Raw genomic sequence first — 19,517 nt, 5'->3', positions numbered from 1 at the left:
AATATTGGTATATATGTGTGTGTGGTGTGTGTGATGTAGTGGAATGTGACGGCGAGCGTGCTGCGGTCTGCTCTTGTTTAAATATTGTATCTATTTGTACCTATATTTGTATTAGTTTTGTTAAGTGTTCGCCTCAATTGCGCAATGCGCATCGCTACATGACCTTCAAAAGCCATCTGAGCCAATATATGGCCCTCCAGCAAAAGAGTGGTTGGTTAGCCTATGTGCTTTTGGTGTAATAACTTTAAATGGCAGAGACACTCCTGTAAAATGTCTCAATAGAAATGAGAAGGGGGTTCGTGCACACATTTCGGCAGTGGTTTTCAACAGCCATTAGACATATTCATCAATGCAGATTGATTATTATTGATGCTGGCAACCAACCACTTAATGCCTGGAGGGCCGTACACGTGTGAATATTTGGCTCCGTTTCAATTTTTCAAATGTGATTGCCTCGGCTAGATCAGAACCCGTTGATGTAAGACGAAAGCTTGTTCTATATTTTCGGCCTTATTTTGTTGAATAAAAACACATCTCACTGCCTTGTTATTGGTCAATTTCATCACCATATTTAGTTTTTGACTTTTCGACAAAACCGGAATATATGTGATAAAACACATGCTTAGGAGTTACTCTAGCAGGTTTAAGCCAGATATCTTCAAAAATGGCCAAGTTATACGCAAGATAGCCAAAAAGTCACAATGAAATTTTTTCAAATCAATTTTTCAGTACGTATTTGACATCGTACACCATTGTAAATAGCACCATCGTGCTTCTGAGCTTAATCTGCATCTGATAAACACCTTTTTTTGTTGGAAATTTTTAACCTAATATTTGATTTTTTACCTGAAAGTGGTCTTACCTAAGCTAAATTCAACTCAAAATGACCTCAAATGACATAAACGACATCGAATTCGAAATATATGGCCTAAACGGACCATAAAACATGTGTCACGTGACCGATGCTTGATATAAGATTTCCGTGACCTGTAATGACCTGACCCTGACCTGAAAATCAAAGTACAGGCTTAGTACACTCAGGGTATCTACAGTGGCGGATCCAGGGGGGCAAAATGGGCATTTGCCCACCCCCAAACGGCATAATTTTAGCATTACGCAGGTATGGACGATGCATGGACAGAATCAATAAATTGTTATGGTTTGCCCCTCCCCCAAAAAAACTCTGAGCTGGATCAGCCTCTGGGTATCTAAAGCATCTGTTCACGAGCGTGTTAACCAAAAAACGAGCCTAATCTGACTTCTAAGCCGGCTTCCAGAACCCAAAATGTGAACAAGCCAAACTTTGATAATTTTTCCTTTGACTGACCTGTAACGTTATCGATGACCTCGAGGTCAATGAAATTAGGTTTCGCTCGACAGTTTTTCCGGGTTTAACAGACTCCCTTTGGATTTTGACGATCAGCCTTATAGTTTCGGAATTAGGAGGGGGAGGGGCTATGAAGAACTGCGCATACCCCCCCCCCCCCCCAGTGGGGCGCGGGTTAATGCATCTTTTTGCAAAAAGGGTATTTTTCGATGTAGTTCGTCACAGAGAGTCTAATGGTGGTCTTTGTTTTGGGCTACGTGTCAAGAATTGCTAAAATTTGAGTTTGAAAATTTGACGTCATCAATTTTGAAATTTGTTTTGTGTAACTTGGCCAAAAAGAGAGATGTCGATCAGTGTTCGCCATGGGCCGGGCCAGCCCAATGGGCCATGGGCTGGGCTGGGCTACGGGCTGGGCTGGGCCCTTAAATATGAAGGATCGATGGGCTGTGGATGGGCTGGGCCAGGAACTGTTAAGTGGAGTCAGGGGCTCGCAACTAAGACGAAAACTATAACTACATAGCTTATTACTGTGCAAGACTAAAAAACGAGTCAGTAAAGCACGCATGCAATGTGCATTGTGCATGCGGCTCGCAAAATATTGTTTCTTTGCTACCTTTGGGTACCTGTGCGGTGTCAATAATTTTTAACCCATTCATTTTTGACGGGCTGGGCCGGGCTGGGCTTTGACGCTTTTACCATGAATGGGCTCGGGCTGGGCCGGGCTGTAAACCCATGGGCCTGGGCTGGGCTGGACTAAGATTTTGCGGCCCGTGGCGAACACTGATGTCGATCTCAAATTTGGTATGTGGATAAAAGACGGCAGGGACTATTAACTATACGTTTTCTGTTATTTTTTTCCTAATTCGCTTTTTTAATTTTCTGGTTGCTAAATAAAAGAGTACTTTTTTATTTTTGGGGGCCAGAATCCAAAAATTGACAAATCCGAGATAGCAGTTTTGTAGCCCTGTTATTTCTACACCTTTTATTTCAGAGTATGTTTTTTTTTGTATCTTCAAAGCTCTAGGACTGACACTTGGCAGCTCTTCCCGTGAAACCTTAGTCAAAATGGCAGAACATAACGTCATTCTGACGTCATTTGTGGCCAGCCTATCATACCTGTTGGAAAATCGTTTTGTCAAAATGTGTAAAATTGATGCCCGAGTGTTCCTGAAAGTCAACCTGCGCCCCACTGGATTCTGCGTATAACACGCCCTACTGGGGGGGGGGGATGGCTAGGTATTCATAGCCCCCCTCCTAACTCCAAAACTACTGGACCGATCGTCAAAATTCAAACGGTGTCTGATAGCCTCGGAAAACTTGTCGAGCGAAACCTAATTTTAGTGACCTCGAGGTTACCGATGACGTGACAGGTCGGGTCAAAGTAAGAATTATCTATGTTTGGCTTGTTCACATTTTGGGCTCTGGCCGCCGGCTTTCAAGTCAGATAAGGCTCATTTTTGGTTTACGCACTTGAGAACGGATGCTTTAGATACCCTGAGGGTACTTGAGACATATTCGGTAAAACACTCGTGGTTCGAAGACACCGTTCAATCGTAAACTAAAGCACAGTTTGCAGGTTACTAGCTAGGATCACTGTATGACGTACTACTCCAGAGCTACTCCAGTTGATTTTGGTCGATATTGATGGATGTAAATTGATTCCAAAATTATAATTGTTGCTTTGTTTAATTGTTGCAAAAAAAGATGTTGCTGCTCACTGTCCAAAATCGTTTTCTAATGTTTTCCATGGTGAACGGTGTGTCACATTGGAGACTGTGGTCACGAATGGATGAATGCTTATGTAGGTGACCTAAGTACCTGTACGGTCAGATATTCCTTTGTGTGCACAGACTGGTATGACTCTGGTACAGTCGGCTACAGGTTGATTGTCCACTACTCTTTATCCGCCGGGTTCCTATGGCTCAGTATTGGCAGCAGCCGCCAAGTACCGGTAGGCTGTGCCGCATGACCCAAGAGTTAAAGGGACCCTCCCACCTTCAAAAAAGTTAATGAATTGGCATGAAAGTGATGTCCCTTGGTTCAGAAAGAGCGAAAACGAATATCTACCAAATTTCACCGAAAAATATTCACTGGTTTTCAAGATATTAGGCTTTTACTTTTGTTTACTTTTTGGGATCTCCCCTGTTACTAGCGACTTTATTTGGAAGCAATAATTTGGCAGCCTTAAAGTGCGGCAGACGTTGCGCGCAAAGCAGCGTATACCACCACGTGTTAACGATGGTTTTAGTCTAAGATTTAAAAATCGTTAGATCTCCGCTGACGTCACAAATTCTAAGGGGGCATTCCAATGCATTAGCCCCTTAGAATCCGAAAACTGCAAGTTTGAAATTCCATATCTTCGAATTAAAGCATTTTTCGATGTTGTGAGTGCCCAAACCGGTAGTTGCAGGCCATGGCCACCAATTTGGCTATCTCAACTAAAAACTAATGTTAAGGTGGGTGTGTCCCTTTAAGCGGCACAGCCTACCCATGTATGATGACGACTGTATGCATGACACTGGCTCGGGTCGCCTGGTAGAGCGATTTGACCGGGCGCTGCGTCACACCAGCTGGGGGGAGGGGGGAGGGGGTTAAGGGTCAGGCCTGTCAATTTGGCTCGGTTCGGTGGATGAGCCGGGCTGGCGTGTGGTGTGGGGCGGGGGTGATGTGGGGAGTGAGCGGACCAGGGGCTGTGCGTGTGTGGTCACTTGTCTCATAGAACCGATCATATGCCCCCTCCAAAAATTTGATTTAGAGATGTTCACAAATATGTCTCGAACTTTTTCAACAACTGTGATTTTATCGAAGTACAGTCATGCCATGCCAACTTATTTGAATCATCTTGTCATGTAACATGTACTTGTTTTAACTTTCATGAAGATGGTTTTGTAACAGTTGAAACTGGTCTGAAAATGAATATAGGTATCTAATGATTAACTTTACCACTTACCTGATAATAAGCTTCCTGAAAGATTGGTGATGATATCTGCAGTCGTTTAGGAGATATTTATCGAAAAGGGCAGGGGGCCGTTTCGCCCCCCCCCCCTGCAGGCCGCGGGTTAATTACAAAAAGGGTTTATCTGATGCAGTTTTTCATGACAAATCAAAAGCTGCTATTTTGTCCCTGTACGATGTATAGAACTTCACTTTTTTAAAACTTTATGTGTCGTTTCATCCTAAAAATTTGAAGAAAAAAAACTTAACTTGTTGAAGCATTTGAATGCACAGACAACACTTTTCTAACATATATTTATGGTTTTTATAAACTGAAAATTTTGGACTTTTTAATGATTCCCCCATCCCATTTTTTGATGGTTAACAATTCAAAATTTCCCAAAAAAGCGAGGTAGCCATTTGAAAGACAAAGTAATAATCACGTAGGGGAGAGGCGGGAGAATTGGGTATTATTTATCAGACCATATTTACTGGGGTGTTATTTGAAAAGTATTGTAGTCAAGCTGCTTTGTGCAGCACCAATAAAAGATGGGCCATTTCTCTGCAGCATACCATTATAAAGAACCGAGCCTATGTAGTGGTGAGGACGTGGTTATATGTGGATAAAAGTAAAAACACTAATTTTTGGGAGAATAGGGACACACGTAGGAGAAAAGGGACGACACGAGGCCGAATTGGGACACATAAAAATACTGATATTGATACTGATAGTACACAAAGATATTGGAACAACATTTTTATCTCGAATTATTTATCTGTCTAATTGTCTATGTCTACCTATCAATTGATGCGTCGGAGCTTATCTTCACACTATCTGCTTTAAAGTCCGGGATTGTCTTTCACGATCACGATGATCCCATAAAATGCACATTTTCTTACAAGAGTAAGCCTTTCTGGTCTTCGCAGTTCGCTTTGATGTATTTGTGATTAGAGGATGCAGCTGCAACCCAATCCAAAACATGAAAATAAAACACATCTTTTGCACCCCTTTACCGTTTTCATCATTTGGTGTCCCAATTCTTCCACAACACCGCCATATCAAATCACACATTTTTGTCATTTAACAGTTACAGAGCGTGCCTACATGCCTTTTGTTTCGTCTTGGCTCCTTAAAAACTGAAGCTGTTACAGGCGATTGAAGTTTTGCTAAATTTGGAGCGAAAATGGCGTGACATAACGTCAAACGTCGTTTTCTCAAAACATGCTTCAACGGATTTGCTCATTTTTTTTCAGGAAACATGTCAAATTGATGTTTCATAAGGTAGGTACTTAAATTCAACGTCTGTGACTTTACGAGTTTAGAAGCTTTTGGCGAAAAATGGGAGGGGCAGATTCGCCCCCCCCATCCAGAAGGGCACACATTAACCCTGTAGGTATTTGTCACGTAGGGGTTGGCACTCCCCCACCCTTTGAATAGTTCCTGCGTTCTGGATGATATGATAAGGTGCGATTAAATAGCTCCCCTGTCACTCATTTAAACAAAGTAAAATCAAAAAGACATAATCTATATATGTAGAATCCGGCTAAAATGGGTTGCCTATAGATGACGGCAGTTTGAAAATGAGTCACACGAGCAGGTGGCATGGGCGCCGCCGCTCTGTGGCCGCGGAGCTGGGCAATATCGCCGCTCTGTGACCGCGGAGCTGGGCAGTATCGGTCGCAGTCGGTCACCTGAGGAGGCTGGCGGCGCGGTCGGCGGCTCCAGTCACTGCACAGGTGGCTACAGGTGACCAAGGGTGCCGCTCTTTATAGGCCTCCGGCGCCAGCCACGTGGTCTGGGCGTGATCGCGGCCAGGGAACCAGCCATGTGGCGGACCGGAGATAGGAGGTGGGCCGATGGGCACGCGCGCGCCGCCTCTGGCCCCCCGGCCTTCACCTATTCGCAGAGAACGGACGGTGTCCGTGCGGCCAGCCGGGGCCAGATAGTGGCCTTTACAGTAGACTGTACCTACTTACATAGGACCGGTATGTGGTCGAAAACTGAGGAGCGCCACAGTGACGGAGCCGTTTTGAACCAGGCCGGGCCGGGCCGGGCCGATCGGTCAGTAGACCTACCTACCCCTCAGTGAACAACAGCACCTCAGCTTACAGCCGGTCTTACCAGCTGACCGTCCATTTTACCATGTTATACCACTCTGATAGATTACGGGCTCGCTCGCGGGACAAAGATCACCGAACTGTGTACTGTGTAGTACATCATAAGCATAGCCGAACTTAAACTGGCTGCTGGTTAGTCGATATCCATGTGCTATTTGGGAGTGTGCTGATTTGAAAATAACAGATTTAGGGCCATCGGGGTGTGATTAACAATACATAATAGGGAATTGCGTCAATGGAGCGAATGTGCAATAATTGTAGTTTTTGATCATACAGTGAACGACAAATAGGTAATGCAGCGCCAATGACAGAGTCGGCGGCGTTACTGGTGACCGGCGCTGGTCGCTGGAGCTCGGCAGGGACTATCAGCCGGTGGGCCAGACCACTGCACTCGCCGCTAGAGGTGCGGCGTGAGGCCCACCGGGGGACTGAGAGGGCGCCAGAGGCTGGGAGAGCTCCAGAAACCAGGGAGTGCAGGTGCCTAGGAGGGCCCCAGACATATGAGGATGAGATAGCCCACAAATGGGATGATTATCGACTATCGTTAACCCGCGCGGGGCTGGGGTCTCCAGCCGAACGCGCGGGGCTGGGGGGGGGGTAAATTTTACCCCCCCTGTTATCTCCCGAACTAATGGTCCGATTTGGAAAATTCAAACGCCAATCGAAAGCTCTCATCACGAACTACTAAAAACATGTACTTAATTTAAAGTTTGAGGTCAAGGTCAAGGTCAGGTCAAGGGTACAAATTGCAAGTTTCTACAGTATCGGCCTTGCACCGTAGTTGCCGAAGAATGGAGTCATGGACTGAGACTGATCGCCCAAAACGTGTTCTTAGGCTACCAAGACAATATTCGTTGCATACAATATCATTCAGAGGTCAAGGTCAAGGTCAGGTCAGGTCAGGTCAGGTCACCAAAAAACAAAATATAGAAAAGGGCATGTGCGACACATGTTTTATGGGTCATTTTACTCATAGAATTCAATAGGCACACTCAATAAGTGATATGGACCACCTCTGGATGAATTTCAGGTCGAGGTCAGGTCAAGGTCAGGTCAAGTGAGGTCAAATTTTGAAGTTGGTTGTTAAGGCCTAAAAAGGTGTCTATCTGATACAGTTTTTCACGGCGAATCGAATGGTGCTATTTTTGTTTCCGTACGAGGTCTAGAACTTCCAAAAAAGTCATTTTTCAAAAATTTTGTGTGTCGTGACGTCATAAAATTTTGAATAACTCCCACATTTTTGAACCGATTCTTCTAAAATTTGGTATGTAGGTGCACATAGACCCTTTCTCTGACATATATTCCGGTTTTTTCGATAGACTCAAAATTTTGGATTTTATAATGATTTTCCCAAAAAGTCAGTTTTTTGAAAAAAATTAGGCCAAAATCCAAAATTTTCAAAAAACCGAGATAGCCATTTGATAGACGAAGTAAAATTACGTATAACCTTTTTGTTACGTCTTGATTCCTTTAAAAATGAAGATGTTAGCGGCGTTTGAACTTTTGCCGTTTTTTAGGCGAAAATGGCGAACATGACGTCACTAAAACGTCAATTTCTCAAAAATTTTCCGACAGATTTCGCTCAAATTTTCAGGGAACGTGTCAAATTGATGTAAGAAAAGGTTCTGAAAGTTTGGCGGCGCTGCGCGCCGCCGTTTTTGAGATATCGCAAAAATTCGCGAGGGGGGTAAAATTTACCCCCCCCCCAGCCCCGCGCGGGTTAAGATAGCGTATTTGCATAGGTCTCTCTGATAATTCGAGGATGAGACGCAAAACGTCTCTCAGTGCGCGAAAGGAAAATTTCTTTCGAATGCATCGAATTGGTTTTGGGTTGACGGACCATGGGAGCGTCGACATTTTTAGCTCAGCCATGTGATTTACCCACTTAGGTACAGAAATAGACTTTCGAGTAGGGGAGAGTGGGGTAAGATGCCCAGGGTGGGAAAGACGCCCCACCCCCTCTAGCGGCGAAACAAAGAATCGAACCAGGAAATTAATGTTTTTAGCCTAAAGCGGAAGCCTGCCTTGTTGACTGCACAAAAATTTGCGAAGCTCAGTTGGGCAACGGATGGCTGGTGATTGCATGTTTTTTATTTGCTGCTTTCAAAAAATATTTTGGTGTCAAAACATTGTAAATATCAAAGAAGGTAGACAATTTTTGCGTCCCTTGCTATAGTCGTGATACATTAACATGCGTGTACTGTGTCCCAAACAGTTTATCTCAGGGTGTAGTTTTATGGCTAACAAATTGTACTGATTTAATGTTACTTCGGTACCTTGGGGTAAGATGCCCCCTGTCCTGATGGGGAAAGACGCCCCCCTAAATCCGTAGGCTGTCCTTCAAGCAGCCCGTCAAATCATTTATTACATACTTGTGATGAGAGACAAAAGCCGATCTGGGACTATTGAGAGTCCAGTACGGTCGGGTGCTCCCCATGCCGGTCTCTCGGCACACACAGCGACTTTTTGGGCGGCATCTGACTCTGAGAGCCCTCACGATGGCCTATGTGGGCCCCATTATTGGCTCCAGGGCCCCTCACGACATCCTTTGAGGGCTCCCACGTTGGCTCCACGGGCCGCGCTGGCATCTGAGGTCCCCACGATGGGCTCGAGGGCCCTCAAGCATCATGAAGACCTATAAGGGCCCCACAGTGGTCTCCGAACGCCACCACGGAGGCTTGTTTGGCCGCGCTGGACTATGATGGCCCTAACGATGACCTCTGAAGCCCCTTACGACTACTTTTGAGGGCCCTTACGATGACGTTTGGTGTCTACTGCAGGCTCGAAGGGACTACTGATTCGTTCAGGCGATTCACGTGCCCATTTATGTCACTTATAGTGCAGGGGGCATCTTACCCAACGCCTGGGGGCGTCTTTCCCACCCTGTGGGGTAAGATGCCCCCTTTCACTTCTTCAGGAAAATGCTTAATAGCAAAAAACGTTATCATATTTCAGGCACGAAAGTGTGATATTTTTGGAGAAAAATGATGTCGGCTTCCGTTGAAACTCCAAGTTTTTGCTTTCCGATCGTCATTTTCGAATAATATATGACATAGTAAAACCCTGGGCATCTTTCCCCACTCTCCCCTATGTAACTTACCACGCCACGCAATTCGTTGCGATGCTAAATAGAAATAGTTACATGCCTGCGTAACAAACGGTCCAAGAATCTCAGCCGGCTTGCAGATGATTCAGTTGCCATGTTGGATGAATTGTAACTAGCTGCCTGTCGAAGTGGCGCGATAGCCTCAGAGCGCTACTGCTCCGTGCTCGGCCTCTACGGACGCCAGTCGATCGGCGGCGCGGCGGCGCGGGCTGAACTGCCTCCGCCGGCCCACCACCGGCCCACCACCGGCCCACCGCCCACCGCCGGCCCACCACCGACCCACCGCCGGCCCACCGCCGGCCCACCACCGACCCACCGCCGGACCACCGCCCACCGCCCACCGCCGGCCCACCGCCGGCCCACCGCCGGTCCACCGCCGGCCCACCGCCGGACCACCACCGACCCCTCACGGTGAGGGGCGCCTCGGCCCGGCAGTGCTGCAGAGAGCCCCGGGTGACCTCAGCCGTCCGACTCCCCTCCTCCCGAGGGCCCAGACTATCGGCCATGGCGACTAAGAGCGTCAGCCAGGAACAAATACACGACCAACATTTCCGAAAGCTGGCTTTGTATGATTGCCCGAAATAGGATGGTAATCCCATTCCCAAGGACGGGCAATAGGTAGTGACGTAGCCTGGAGGACGGCCTGCGCCCTCCGGCCGAGAGAGGGCTGGAAATGAGCTGGAGGTGCTGGAGGTCGGAGGGCTGCACCCCTGCAACTGAGAGATGGTGAAATGGGGGCGAATGGGGGTGAAGAGGCGCGATTAAAGGCAGTGTGAGAAAGCATCGTAGTCAACGCACACAAACAAACCCACGCGACTATGTACGCGACTATTCATTCAAGCCTACGGGAGGCGAGTTCTATGGGGCGCTCCGTCCCATTCCCCTCCCAGCCGGCCCGGCCTCTCAGAGCTGATTGGTGCAGCCGCCCGGCACCGAACACTGCCCCTGGTCACGTGCCCCAGTGCCGCTGCAATGCCTGCAGCTCGACGCCGGTCACGTGGCGTTGCCGACCGGCCCCCCTGCGCTCTGTGGTGGCGTCAGTAGGTGCGGCGGCGGCGGCGGGGCGAGGGGTGACGGTGACGGTGACGGCGCCGCTGCCGCTCCCCGATCGGTGACACTCTACCCACGGGGAGCCGACGGTAAGTGCTGCCGGGATGTAACCATTTACAGGACTTGTTTGGTCTCAGAATGATGTTCAGGACTTTCGCCCAAAAAGCGCAGTTCAATTTCCCCTATCCACATGGGAAGCGCGCGAAATTTACGTAATTTTAGGTCACCGATATTCAACATCCACGGTAGGTATTTCATCAAAGGTCATAAAAGTGGGCGGGTGGCTACCCACGACGCTCCTGTTGTTACCAGGTGGCGACCTGAGCCTTTGTGTTATTAAAGCTATTGAAGCAAAACAGTTCGTAAAAACGGCTTCTTTACTCATTTGCCCTCTAGAGACTAAACCTTGACGTGGGGTCAACTATGAGGACACATTACGGATCGAGCGTTAAAAGGGTTATCGAATGCGATTTCCCGCAGCGCTGTAGCTCTACTGGTTCCCAAGTTATGCATCGGATTTTCGAAGAATGTTTGAAGTAGGCAACATTTTACCTTTGATGGCCTCTGGTGACCAGACCTTTGACCTGACCTAAAGATGACCGAAATGTTTCGTCTTGCTTTTTGACGTTCTTTCGAATGCCACTCAACCCTCGCCGGTATTGGTGTCTTGCCAACAGCGAAGGTAGGGGGGGGGGGAGGGGGCCCGTTGGATCCCGCCTTGCCGTTTGGCCCCTGATCGAGCTAGAGCTTTGCGGTATAAATGAACGTGTTGCCCGTGACAAGAGGAAGCCGATGATAGCTGATTTTTAAGGTCCAAGGTCATTGGTTGACATTCCGGGTCAGAACAATGACCCAAACGACGGTAAAGTCGGGACCTGTTAGAACGTCGTTGAGTGAGAATATTACTTTTTTAGGGTTGCTGATCACGAATATCCTGTAAGTTTTGATAATCAATGATGTCTTCATCGACTTAGGTCAGGTCAAGTCAGGTCAGATCAACCAATAGCGGTCCTGCCAGGTCAGTTGGGCAAACTAGGCGGCGGGAATCAAAATATGGAGGCATCAAAATATTGATTCTAGTGGGCGGAGCTTTGACCATATATGGGCATACGTGCAGACCATCACAGAAACGTCAATTCTTCAGCAACCGGCTACAATTTCAAGATAGTTTCTTCACAAAATGAAGAGCAACGTTGAAGCTGCCCACCAGGCACGAAACAATAGCCCTAACCTCTTTGGTTAGTTTTGGAAAGTGTCTTGAAAATAATCAAGATATTGATTCATCACGGCGGCTAATCCCGGCGAGAATCAATATTTTGATTCTGCAAACAGCTGGCTAATCATTATTTTGATTCTGAAATCAGCTGGTTTATCAATATATTGATTCTGCGAACTGACTTTCTGCAGACGTACTTCACCCTTTAAATTGATTTATGGGATGTTTCTTGTGTGCAAATAATGCAAATTCAATAAATTCATTAAGATATTATCAGCACAGGATCGTGTAATTTTTTTCTAGACCTTATTCCCACGGTAGACCAGGGATTTTCAGCACTCACCCTGGCTCCCTGCTCAAAGCTGCAAGCCTTCGAGGGAATGCGTGAAGGGAGCCGTGCTGACCTTTGTATAGGGGTTGTACTGAGTCGGAGCCGGAACCGAAGCCCGACCATTTTACTCGGAGCCGGAGCCGGAGCTGGAGCCGATTTTTTCCTCCGGAGCCGAAGCCGTCTGACATTTTCACGGCTCCACATCCCTGCTTTGTAGCATTGATTTTGAGTAAAAAAAAGTTAACTTATCGTCTTTCACGTGTTCATGAATGTGTTTCTACGCATCTGTATCCCGTCCCATTTCTGTGGAGTACAGTAGGAGATATTTCGCCGAACAATATACTCAAGCCCGTTGCACAAATTGCACAATTTGAATGAAAATATGATACACGGATGTATTTGCATTCGCAAATAATACGATGATATTCATAACACATTTCACAACGATCCCTGCAATTGCCACATATTTGCCATCACAAAGCCCTGTCGTTGATGCTCACATCCCATGCAAAGCAATACTCACTTTTAGGACACGTCTCTTATTCAATATGGCTACGTATTTGCAAAACATGCAGTTAATAATATTTGAAACTGAGACCTAACCAATAAGACATACCGCGGACAGGTGAGAAAAAAACAAATAAACGTCTGGAGAATGACCTCAACGTCTCGATGTTGCCTAATTACAAACAGCAATTTTCGGTTTCGAATCAAATACATGAAATAAATATAAACAAAATTTGTACAGATACACTCAATATAGGGTTTATGATTAGCACGGCTACCTAAAACATCAATCCTGTCAGGTTGAGCCACTTATGTCCACACCCAAAGCAGGTCGCTTTGGAACACCACAAGATCCCATATTACCACCGAAAACGGTCACCAATTGGTCTACTGATCAGCATCTTCAGAACATTCTCGACCGAAAAGCTATCAGTCCTGTCTGTGTTTTGGTTCGCTTCATCTGGGCTATGCGCACGTTTTTCTACTCCGGTTCTAGGGACGAGATAGCAGTCATCACGCGCTGCACCAGCTCGTTCTTTGACAGGTTGGTGACGCTGTCGTCATCCGGCAGGATAAACACGTGGCGCATTTCACCCTCGGCCCCGCCAGCCACATACACACTTCCTTACGTCATATTGTTTCTCGCCACGAGATCAAAGTTCAAAAGGTCGTGATGTAGGTAGTCTCCGCCCAGCCCGAGTCAGGTACTCCGCCGGTTGGTCGGGTGCGGCCAGGTCCGCGCAACGCCGCCCTACTTCAGTCGACGCTCTGGTTGACAGGGATGGCGTCATACAGTTGCCTGTCGACTAAACAGCGATTCAAGACGCCATCCTTGGCCCTCTGAAGCCGATCCCCGCAACGACCAGTGTTTGATCCTTGGTTGACCTGCAGCAAACAACAGAACACAATAATTAGGACATTTGTGGACAATAAATTAGGAAACTATATGTGTTATTATTCCCCTTGTTCAGCAACTATTAATTTTAGAATGTATTTAATAAAAAATTAAATACTTAATGTCACTTAAATTTCCACTGAACGCCACCAGGTGCGCCAACAACTGTCATCTCATGCAATTATATAAATTCTGCCAAAAAAGTAGATCTGAGGCCAGTTGTACCAACAGAAAAATAGGTGACTGCTGGATTTTTTTTTTTTTTGTTTAAAAGTTACTTCACATACAGAGCATGAACGGTACAGCCCTATCCTTTTACGTGCCCATCATGTTAACGCTCCATATGTGAAACAGTCTTAAGGCAAAAAATTTCAGCAGGCAGCTATTTGTGTTGATAAAACTGGCCTCTAAAATTAACTTTGGCATGGACAATCCTGAAAATTAACTATCCAGCATTCCCTGGACTGCCGTACATTAGACACATAATTTTCTTGAAGATCACGCATAATGTAAATATGGCTTACACCATTCAGCAACTTGCTTTTGTTACACTTAAAGTAAGCATCATTAAATATGTAGCAAAAATCGGCGAAGCAATTACAAGCCAAGCATACATACCTACTATTTAGATAAGGCAAACACGAACATGCACTACGACCTTTCAATCTTGACTCGGAACAAGTCAATAACCTAGTTGCCATTAAAAATTTAAATGCTACAAATTAAAGTTGTAGCAACAATTGGGTGAGTGAGACACAAGCAGAGGCTAAAACATCCAAATTATGTAAAATACTGGACATGCACTGCCCCCATTTCATGAGTCCACCCAACAATTCTATCAGGTGAGACAAAACATTAGGCTTCTTGTACCTAATTTATACCGTAACTTTTAAAGGACATCATATTTCACTGAAATACTACACCTAAGACATCATTTTCAAAAAAATATAGCTTAAAAAGACAATAGAAGAGTGAGAAGGCGTCCCGCGCCGCTGACGTCGCTACCGCGCCATGTTCCTAAAACCATCTCTTAAAACGAGTTTTCGGTAAGAAACGTTAAGATCACATGCCTGAAATTGAAAAACACACTTCAAAGTATCTTAAAATATGATCCATTGTTACTTACACGTCAGAAAAGGTCGCTTAGACAAAATAAAACCGGGAGCACTACGTTGCATCCACACACCCACGACGCCGGCGCGAAATGGCGGGAACCGGAAATCGTGGCTAGATACAAAGAAAAAGAATATTTCTTATAAATGAATTATACAACTAAATAACGCATTTTTTATTTTCTTTTAGACAAAATTATGAAAAAAATACAAAGGCTCGTCGTTAATGATAAACAGAGCAAGTTTTATCAGCACGTTTTTGTTGAATTATGGCGGCGAAATCTTTATGCCATTCGTAAAGGTACGCGCGACAAACGGCTGATAGCCATGCAGCGAAAAATTGAAGCGGGGAAGTTTTTTGTTTTGACTTGTCAAAAAATCTCGCCGTCATGGGGGTTATTTCCGCCGTAACGGGTCGTCTGAAGGTGGGAATGTCCCAAATTGAATCAAAATATTGATTCTATGCCCATATATGGTCAAAGCTCCGCCCACTAGAATCAATATTTTGATGCCTCCATATTTTGATTCCCGCCGCCTAGTTTGCCCAACTGAGGTATTCGGAGTAGGTGGCAACGGCCTCTGACAGCTGCGTAGCATGTTACGCACCAAAACTACCTCGTAAATGTTCAAATGGTTGCTCAATTCGAAATTAGCACCAAAAACTAGATTAGAAACAAGTAAAACTCGCGAGAAGTGAAACGAGGTCATCAAAAGTCAATGACCTGACCTGACCTCTGGGTCACCTTGACAGCTGACACCCACCATAATGCATGGGACCAGCATCATATCACATGTTTGTACTTACGCGTGAAAGTTTAAACCACGAAAGGACTGCAAGCGCGCGGCTAATGCAAGCCGACATACGCCGAATCGCAATGCCGACCAAACATGGTCTAGATAAATAGATCACAGGTCAAAGGTCATTTGGGTCAGGGTAATGAAATCTTAAGAGAAGGTGCAGAATTGATTAACCTGAGGGCACGGAAAGTTTCGTCGCAATCGGCCACTGTTTACGCCAATTATTTGCGAAAAACCGAGGGGATCCATTCGACTGCCCCCTCGCCCACGTCGTATCGTGGCCCAGGAGCCGAGTTTAGACGAGGGGTGTTCAGACGGCCTACCCCCCCCCCCCGGCCCGGCTCGGGCTAGAAACTAGAAAGTCCTTTTGTATGATTTCCGTCAGCAGTGTTTTAGTCAGATATAAAATGTCAATCTGTTTTGATTCCTGGAAAGCGTTGATTTGTTCCAATTTCGCAGTCATCGACCATATTATGTTCAGATGGCAGATGATCATTTTGGGACGGACCAGAACCTCGGCCGTCCGCGTCTGCTCCGTTGACAGCCGTGTTGGACGGCTCAAAGTCCTGCTGTGGGCGGACGGTCATAGTGGACGTTCTACACGGCGGTAGGTCCCCAGCAGCGTCCGGAGCGGTCAGCTGGTCACCATTCGCACTCCCTTGGCACGGCGGGTGGGCCGGCGCGCCGACCCACGCGCACCCGCGTCCCTGTCGCCTCGGAAGTGCCCGGAATGTTGACTTTAGCCGCCGGCAGCGTCCCCTGACCGTTGGGCCTCCCTCCAGCGGCTCCGGTTGTCATGGTTACTGGTAGGGGAGACGACGGATCCTAGAAGCTACTCCGCGCGGTACCATGCGTAGGAAATAAATTAGTTTAAATAAAATTGTGCAGAACTTGCGGTAGAAATGTAGAAAAAACGCATAGGTATCCTAGCTATATTCACCTAATACAAAAATAATTATTATGTTGCTAAAATTAAGTTCTTAACATGATATGGAAACTTCGGTTGGTACCTACATAGGTAGGTCTAAGTTGAAGTGGCAGGCACCTTAATTGTATTCGACACATTATGTCTCCTCTCAATGAATTTACTTTAACACTCACCTGGTTTCCTGACAACAATGAGCATGAGCCTTTCCTGAAGCAAATCCAGATCCAGCAGCCCGCGTGTCACTAGCAGTCAAAATATAAGGGTTTTTCTGTGCACCAATTGATAATGCCTCTTCGAATTCACGCCATAAAACTGCAGACCTTCCATGGTTTCGCAAGATCTGGAAGGCAGCACTTTATTTCCGCTCATTGCATAATGCATACCTAGTCATACTTCAACTTTGGCGTCCACTCCTTGCACTTATTTGCACATATCCAATCACTCTCAAATGTTCCACGGCACATATACGCAACACCAAAGAGAAAGTCAGGGAAGACGCTTAAGGATTAGACGGTGACCGCCTGTAGTTTCAAACCCTTCCAAACAGCTGACGCCAGACTGGCCTCAGTCCGCCAATCAGACGCTGGCTACCTCGCTGTCGGCGGTTCCCATTGGCCGCTCCCCCTTGGGTCTCGGTGGCTACCAGGGTGGCTACCCCGTGGCCGGAAGGTTGGGGTAATGCGTTTTCCCAGCTCTATTTCTCTGTTACTTGCTCGAAGATTGCCACAAAAAGAGCAACAAAACGAATGACAAATCCCTGTTTTAATGTTTTTTTTATGCAAAGTCGTTTATAAATGCAAAAATGTAGACTCCAAATTTACCACAAACTGATCGTGTGATGAACAGACTTTGGTTACGCATATCTAAGTCCAAGTACTTGTACTTCCTTGCTACCTAGATGTGTAAATGTTCGTGGCAGGAAAGTTGCCGAGCGTGCTACCTGAGACCGGCGCTATCTCAGGTAGCACACGACATCACTTTTCACTAAATTTGTTGACTGTGCACCTTTCTTTTGAAGATATGAAAAAATACTTGTTTTTTACAGAGATAAGGAAATCAATGTTTGCTCGATATATTCTAGCAAGATTTTTGCTCTTTTCTGAAATGGCTTTGCCTTGAGTGGTTACCTGGCTTGTCAGTGAGAGACTTGAATTGGTTACCCACGGGTGTGGACGAGTTGGCGACTTTTATGACCTCTGTATTTCATGCATATGGTTACCCAAACCAGTCACCTGAAGTTTTCTTTATTTGTAGAGGGCAAATCAAAGGTACCTAGTACCTAGTTTAGCCATAGGTATTGTGCACATATGTTGACTGGTGTGTTCTGGTGAGAGTGTCTCCCCTAAATGTACATAATTAGGTAGCATGTTTGATGAGGAATAGGATGGGTCATTTTGACATCAACTATGTAGATCTCCTCAGTCTACTATACTATTTGTGAAATGAAACTCTGTCTGTGTGTGTGTGTTTCTGTTTGCACCGTGTAGAGGGGTGCTTTGACGTCATGTAGGGGTCAGACGGTACGGTCGAGGGGGCTGAAATTTTCGCAGTGTGTTGATGACGTCACGCGCACGTGCAGTGTCGTGTTTCGAGTCCCAGGGGTGGATGGTTCGCACGTGGCACGTGCTGGAAAAGTGCGTATTTCTTCAGAATTTTGTTCGGTTCTCAAGCCGGCTTCCAGGCGGCCCCCGTCAATGGCATTGGTAGCTTCAGCTCTGGTGACGTAGGAAGAGTGTGAAGGTTTTTTATTTTCCCTTCACTAGTGCTAAACCTATGGGAGAAACCGATTTCGAGGGCAAAACTTAAAGTCGCCGAAGTAAGAGGGGCCTCGAAGGAGGATCACTAGGTATTAGCCGTTTTCACGACGGCCATCTGGTACTTACACATGTGGTGCACATCTGGTGCAGATTAGGTGCAGATTTGGTCAAATTAGGTTCAGTGTGTCTCTTAGTAGCTATCAGCTAGGGTTGCACTAATTGCTTATACTGATCTCAGGCAGCTTTTGCCAAATTGTCAGGGAACTCAGATTTGTTTTTCAATAGAAAAACACAATTCTAAAGAATAGTGTTTTAACTATTGACAACATGCCTGCTTTGTCATATTATCAGAGAGCATCCTCGATTAAAACACTGAAATAAATTCATAAAATGAAGATATTTGCTGTAAAAGAGATTAGGTGCAGAGCTGGACAAATTAGGTGCAATCGCCGGATAGCCCGTCGTGAAAACGGCTATTAGTGCCCCCCGCTTGAAGAAAGAGGGGACACTTAAAGTTAGTGCCCCGCCGCTTTCCCAGCTTAACCCGCGCATGACTGGGATATTTTCCATAACGCGAGTGGCTCCTATCTCCGAAACTACTGGGCCGATCGTCAAAATTCAAACGGCGTCTGATAGCCCTGGAAAAGTTGTCGCGCGATACCTATTTTCATTGACCTCGATGTCACTGATGACGTCACAGGTCAGGCCAAAGTAAAAATTATTGGCATTTTTGCTTGTTCACAATTTAGGCTCTGACCGCCGGCTGACAAGTCCGATCGGGCTCATTTTTGGTTTACGCACTTCTTAATATATGCCTTAGATATCCTGAGGATATCAAACTTTAACTTCGAATTTTTTTTTTTCAGGTCAAGGCCAGGTCATCCTAGGTCACGAAAATTGTATATCATGTATCAGTCTTGTGATGCAGGTTTTATGGTCCATTTTAGTCGTAGATTTCGAAAACAATGTCCTCTGTGTCATTTGAGGTCATTTTAAGCTGAATTTATCGGAGGTCAGGTCACTTTCAGGTCAGAAAAGGTCAAATTTTGAAAATATTTAAAAAAAGAAGGTGCCTATCAGATGCAGTTTGAGCTCAGGAATACGATGGTGCCATTCATATTGCTGTACCTACGATGTCAAAAACGTACTGAAAAATGGTTTGATAATATGTACTTGTAAAATTTTGACGATAATGAAAATAGCTTGGCTATTTTGGAAGATATTGGACTAAAACTTGCTAGGGTAGTTCATCAGTGTGTGTTTTATCACATATATTCAGGTTTTTGCGAAAAATCAAAACAACTGTCTGAAAAAAATCAAAAAATATATTTTTTGTAACTATAAACACATATTCTTCAAATTCTTCCAAATTTTGAAAATTGGAGATGGCAGTTTGATAGCTAGGTGCATTTGTAGTCCACTGATGCAAAGAAATTGG

General features: G+C 45.7%; 2 protein-coding genes and 1 long non-coding RNA gene across 3 annotated transcripts in view; 1 reads left to right on the top strand and 2 right to left on the bottom strand.

Annotated features, from left to right (window-relative positions):
• LOC122393844 (acid phosphatase type 7-like) overlaps positions 1-6,086 on the bottom strand; it is a 51,962-nt gene extending 45,876 nt beyond the window's left edge. The window contains exon 1 of the mRNA XM_043390256.1: positions 5,954-6,086. The gene's annotated coding sequence lies outside the window, so the exon portion shown is untranslated. The remainder of the gene's footprint in view (positions 1-5,953) is intronic.
• A 4,454-nt stretch (positions 6,087-10,540) lies between these two features.
• The window catches only part of LOC122393842 (homeobox protein PKNOX2-like), a 41,941-nt gene continuing 32,964 nt past the window's right edge, over positions 10,541-19,517 (top strand). The window contains exon 1 of the mRNA XM_043390254.1: positions 10,541-10,624. The gene's annotated coding sequence lies outside the window, so the exon portion shown is untranslated. The remainder of the gene's footprint in view (positions 10,625-19,517) is intronic.
• LOC122393843 lies at positions 12,464-15,142 on the bottom strand. Its single transcript, XR_006258765.1, has 2 exons — positions 14,611-15,142; positions 12,464-13,474 (listed from the first exon to the last, which is right to left on the bottom strand). It is a non-coding gene; the product is annotated as an uncharacterized LOC122393843 (long non-coding RNA).

Source organism: Amphibalanus amphitrite, unplaced genomic scaffold, assembly GCF_019059575.1.
Source record: "Amphibalanus amphitrite isolate SeventyFive unplaced genomic scaffold, NRLGWU_Aamphi_draft 000557F_arrow, whole genome shotgun sequence".
NCBI classification, from domain to species: domain Eukaryota; kingdom Metazoa; phylum Arthropoda; class Thecostraca; order Balanomorpha; family Balanidae; genus Amphibalanus; species Amphibalanus amphitrite.
This window is presented reverse-complemented; position numbering and strand designations above follow the sequence as displayed.